The sequence below is a fragment of the Rhea americana genome, unplaced genomic scaffold (genome assembly GCF_003343005.1).
Source record: "Rhea americana isolate MKP2758 unplaced genomic scaffold, rheAme1 scaffold_545, whole genome shotgun sequence".
NCBI lineage: Eukaryota > Metazoa > Chordata > Aves > Rheiformes > Rheidae > Rhea > Rhea americana.
Window position 1 is genome coordinate 65,958 of NW_028186696.1, and position 6,111 is coordinate 72,068.

The following is a 6,111-nucleotide window of genomic DNA, read 5'->3' on the forward strand; positions in this document are numbered from 1 at the left end:
CCGGGGAAAAAAATAGCGTGGATGTCTGCATAAATATGCGCCTGGATCCACCAGGTGTTCAAATTCRTATGCAGAAGCGCATGTGTGTGCACATATACATATATATATATATATGTGTATATATGTGTGTGTGTGTATACACACACGCGTATATATAATATACATATATATATATTTACACTAGCGTTTATAATGGCGAGTGTGTATAACTGTGGGCGTCCTTTGCTTTGAATGATTTGGGCATCGGTATACAACCACGATATAAATGTAAGTCACATGTATGTTTGTGAAGCACAGCGGCGTGCATGTAATTTATATAAGTGTGTGTATTAAAACGCCCTGCGTATCTCTGTGTACATATAGGTATATTATATATAACATACAATATTTGAAAAAAAAATGCTTTTAGATATATATTTGCATAGACAAAGGCAATTACAGCCAGCTATATCGTTATATGAAATGGTGGGTTGCTCTCACGGATGTTCCTCTTGTAGCGGTGTATTTTAAATGTGTATGCACGGGGAGGGGGATATATATATAGCTTTATAAACGCAGGAGATAATTAGGTACAGCGGATGTGCAGACATTATGCATCTCCGTGCGGTGCAGACCTTGGAGCCTATATTGCAAATGCAAAAGCCGGGGAAAGCCCCCTCCCCACCCCCCCCCCGCGTTTGGAAATTTCCTAGAGTGATCCCGAATCTCCCGAAAGGTGGGACACAGCTGCGGTCCGTGGCTTATTTTGCCCGGGTGAAGGCGGCTCTGTGTCCGCTAAACTCGCTTGGATCTCCTCCTTCAAGCTCCCCTTTCCTGTGGGTGTCCGTGCAAAAGAGGGGGATTTTCCCCTGCATTTAGTAATTCCGAGAAACCTGGGAGCTCTTTAACTTCTTCGAGCTGATGAGCGGAGACATTTGAGGGGCTGATCTGACTGTGGGGGGATTTTTTTGTATTTATTTTTGCAGGATGAGAGCTTAAGTGGTTTAGGAAGATGGGCAGAGATTTTTTCTTTCTTTCTTTTTTAAGACGTTCAGCCACTAAATGTTGCAATACCTTGACAAACGCATTCCCACTTCTAGACCGGGATTAGAGTATTTTTTATTAAACCTGCACTGCGCCGCTTCGCAGTGTCATGGGCAGCGTGGAAACACTTCGCAAATTCACGGCTGGAGCACGATAGCCGAGAAAATATGTGTTTTGGATTAAAAAAAATGCTTACTCTATTACTGTTTGTGCAGACGTTGAAATATATAAATGCAACTCCAGACAAGCCCAAATCCGACATCCGACAGCGAATATATGTCTCTGTGTGTGTCTGTCTCCATGGAGCCCAGTTCTTCCTTATTCTACCTGATTTTGACCAGTCCTGGGTAAAGTTGAGGAAACCGAGAAAACTGAGTGCGGATTATTGGAGAGGATCCGGCACTATTGATAAATGCATTTTTTCAAAGGTGGATTATTGAGCCCACGTTATTCATGGATCCTTGGGAGCCAGTTTCCAATTCTGGATTTTTTTTWAATTATTATTATTTGTCAACTGCGGCTTAATTTTGTGTAGGGAAGAAGGGGCTGGGTGTCGGTCTGGGTGTCGGTCGGGCTTTCAGATCGCGTGGGAAGATTTAAAACACCGGCAGCAAGAAGCGGAAAGGAAGAAACAAGGAATTCATTCATTGCGGTTGAGGACATGAAGGCTTTTGATGGGCTTCGCTGGCAGATACGGGCGAGACTCTGAGCTCTCCTGCCATAGCCCGCAATCGCCCCGATATTTTTAATATCTCTCATTGTCGAAATAATAGCTGTTATGGTCGAAAAATCCCCCCTTGCCTTCAACACTTCCACCTTCGGTGGCACTTGGCRTTGTTCGTCCCTTTAATGCCGTCGGTTCTGGGGAGAAAGCGTTTTTTGAGCGCTGGTCGGACAATAATAATAATAATAATACCACTTAATTTCTGAGCTAACTTCTWCTTCCTGATCACAGGCTCCGGATTTGTTGACGAGAGAGAGAGAGAAAAAAGCAAAATCTAACCTATTACTCAAGCCATTTGTTTATTCATCCTGTTCCAAGATAATGGGCTTTGGAAGAGGCACTTGCCTAGAGGAGGAAAAAAAAAATCAGCTTGCGCAGGCACACGAGCAAAATACGCAAAGCCCCAGAATTAGGTCAGCTCATTTTTTCCCCCTGATTAACTTCCGCGGGCGCGGACGGCACGCTCCCGCGGAGGTGTGAAGCACAGGCTCAGGCATTCCCACCTTTTCTGTGCTTTTTTTTCCTTCTTCTTCTTCTTCTTYTTTTTTTCTCTTACTTCTCTCTTTCTTCTTTTCCCTTTAGGAAGGGATTGATAATTTTTTTTCTTTTTCTTTTTTTAACTCGCTTTTTTTGCCCCGTTTTCCCCATTAGGTCAGCTATTAGGTCAGCAAGGCGTGACGTCACTCCTGTAGTAGCCTTGACCGTGACTAGGCTTTGCTTGACCTTGACATCACGAGCTGCGGCCGCAGGAAGCGGGGGGGACCCATCACCCTTGATCTTCCCCTAAGCAGCCATCTCCGAGCAGCTCCGGCTCCTGTTTACAGATAAACAAGGTGTTATTTGAAGTCTAGACAGCCGGGCTAATGGCCAACAATAAAGTCCTGAAAAGGAAGTTTCCCAAGTTTAAGCCTTTTCTTTCCTTTGTATCGGGTACTTTGAATAACTTCCCAACCGCAGTCTTTATGGTAAAATCCTGGACGAGGGATTTCCCTCTCCCTACTTCTTCTTCTTCTTCTTCCTTTTTTTTTTTTTTTAATGGGTTTCCTTTTTTTCCCCCTCCTCACATTCGCAAAACTATTACAAAAACCATCTTTTAAAGCCTAATTCCCTACTTTGGAGGGGAGAGGATTTCGCAGCACGGTGCCCGATGGTGAGGTGAGAATAGTTGCTGCTGCTTTGCTCTTCCTATATGTATGCGAAGGGCTTGGCCTTAAAAAAAAAAATAAAAAACAAAAACAAAAAACAAAACAAAAAACCCAAACCAACAGAACATTCAGCARCAATGGGAGGCAGCCAAAGGGTTTTGCCAAGAAATTATTTCTCGAGACCCTGAGAGCCATCCACGGGTGCGTGTCCGTGTGTACGCACATCCCACGCACTTCTGCAGCGCTGGTTTCCTTGCTTAGAAAACGCCTTGCCTACGTGGTTCAGCACACTGCCTGCTCGTTTGGAAGCTGAATTTAGGGAGAATTTAATAATTAGATGGAAATGTCTCGTCTTTCRTCGCCTCCGCTTTGGGGGGAAGTTGCTGCCCCGGCAGGAGGGGGGAGTTGAGCTGCTTTAGGCGATGCTTGGACCAGCCGGAGGTTTCATCAACTCTCTCTTTTGCCTCCAACTTTCTCTTCCTGCATTGCCAGGAACATTAAATAAGTGAGCTCACCCTTTTCGGGCTCTCCAGTGGAGATTTTAAAATAGTGGTGAATTCGAGCCCATGAGGCGGGTTTGCTGTCGCAGTTGTTGCMTGAGAGGGTTTCTTTGCCCTCCAAGGGGTTTCGCTGCAAAACTCCAGCCCTGAAGCCAGAGCAGAGCTGCAAACTCCCCCGAAGTTGGGTATAAACCTTTTTCCTTACAAAGGATGCAGGCATCAGTTTGCATTAAGCTAAGAGGAGGAGAAGATCCTCTGCTGGCAAAGCTGGGGAAAAATGTAAGGATATTCCAGACATTTAACTATTTAAGTGCACCGAGGAAAGCCTCGAGTGGGGAGGTTTCGTAATGCTGTAACCTGCCTTCTTTAAAAATGAAAGTTGACCCGGGTAGTTTCTATAATGGATAAACTAAAGTGTCGAGACATCCTTATTCTTGTACATCTACCAGTTTTCCATATTCACATATTTTTGCCCAGCTCCTTCATATTCCATTTTACTACTCTCTCCACGTGCATGTCTTACATACTCATATATATAGATATGTATTCTTACAAAGTGTACCTAGGCGTGTGTTTTCCAYATCAGGAATAATAACCAGGGTAAGCTTAAATGATATGTAACTAAGCCGAAATAAGTGTTCTGTGGGCTTGCCAAAGCCCGTCTATATTTTATTCCCCGTGACATGYATCCGTATATTTATTCTAAATACCTTTTTGACCCTGGCAGCTAACTTCTTGTTCGAATCAAGGAGATTTTTTTTGACAAATCACAGCCTTTTTGGGGTGGCATTCAGCTAGGCAGAAAAGCTAAGCAAAGAAGGGATCTGTTCTTTCAACCTGCACAGCACAAGGATACGTTTGAATTTGCGTCTCTCTCTTTTTTATTTTTTTTTATTTTTTTCCCCAAGCAGAAAGACACAACATATATTCTCTAGACTGTGATTTCTCCCTTCTAACAGGGTTAATTTCCACGAACTTCTTCTGGAGAAAATCGAGAGAGGGGGTAAATCCTTGCCATTTGAAACGTAAATATTTTGCTGCGGCCATTAGACTGTGGCCGCTTGTATTGATTTTGCTTTTTACTCGATTTTATTATTATTATTATTTTTTCAAGAAACCAGACTGAGAGGAAGAAAGAGCCTCTTCATATCGGAGCCCTCCACCGAGCTCAGCCCTGCGGGCTGGGGAGGGGGGAAGCTGAAACCCGGGAGGAGGGGAGAAGGGGGGATTTTCTTTCTCACGCTTGCTAGAAAGGAGGGTGAAATCGGGCAAAATCGGGAGGCAAGGAGCACAGCGACACTGCCGAAACGGGGGACGGGGCAAAGCAGAGGAGAACCAAAAGCAGAGGGGAACCAGCCCAGACTTTTTTTTTTTTCCCCTTTTTTCACCCATCTCAGTGCAATGACTGATGCTCATCTGAGACAGTCATTTGCATAAGATGTAGATCCTATTTACTACACTAGACAGTGACCTTGAACTGAGACGTTGCAATCTTGCTTTTGCACCGTCTTGCCTTTGCACCGGGAACGGGGGGGTTGTTCCYCTGCCTCGGAGGCGGCTGCTGCCATGAGCAGGCAGCGTCGCCCGGCTACTTCCTCGGYGGTAAAATTTCCTAAAGCTTCGTGTGCGAGTGGTGGAGCTGAAGGAAAACAAACCCCCCGCGGAGATTCAGAAATATTTGGGTCGAAAAGGTCTCTACCTGAAAGCGGGGATCGCTGCAAATGCAGAAAGCTCCGCGATTTCTTGCACAAAGGGCTGGGCAACTTTTTTCAGTGGGAACAATGCGGTGAAAATATATATATGTGTGTGTGTAGATATATATATACACACATATATATACACACACATACATATATATATATATAGATTTACTCCAAGGGACACGAAATAGAAATCGGTCTATATTTTTTGAAGAGCCGGAGCCCAGCGCCGGGGGAGCTCAGGGTGAGCTGTGCACGAAGCAGAGACTTCTCAAAGCAGCAGTGTCAGTGCCCCAGGCAAGAGGACTCGGCTCAGGGTTTCGCTTTTAAGCACTGCTCAGCCTGCACTGCTTTTCAAAAAAAAAAAAAAAAGCACGAGCGCTGAACCTGAACTGCAAAAAACGCATTTTGAATGGGGGAGAGATTCCCGGGGAAATGCGAGAGCTTTGCTAAAGAGTCATTAGGATTTCTTTTTGTTTTTCTTGTTGTTGTTTTATCTCCTCCTTGGACCTGCTCTCTGCTTGCAGCGGGAGCAGCGCCTTGCTCCGACGCTGATTTTGTTTATTATTTTTTTTCTCTGCTGCGGGGGAAGGCCACCGGATCAGGGAGCTCTCCCCATTTGTTAATATATTTCTGAGCATGCCTTTCTTAGCTCTAAAAGAGGGAGTCGGTGGTGCTTCCCTGCCTCTCCCTTGCTCTGGTGCCCATCCTGGCAACATCCCCCCATGCAGGACTCCAGCGCGCAGTTTGCGATTCACTTGCTCCGCAGCTCAGCCCTGCAGCTCCCTCCTTTGAGGCGACCGGGAGCTTTTATATATAAATATATGTATATATATTTATTTATTATTTGCAACAAGAAAAGAAATCAAATTCAATAAAGAAGACAAACCCAAATGCCCGGGCACTCTTTCGAAGCTAAAATGCATTTTCCCAGGGTCCGCAGGAGGACAAAGCCGCATTGCACCCGGGCACCGTCTTCCAGGGGGAATTTCGCACAGAAAGAGTAAGGTATAGCGAGG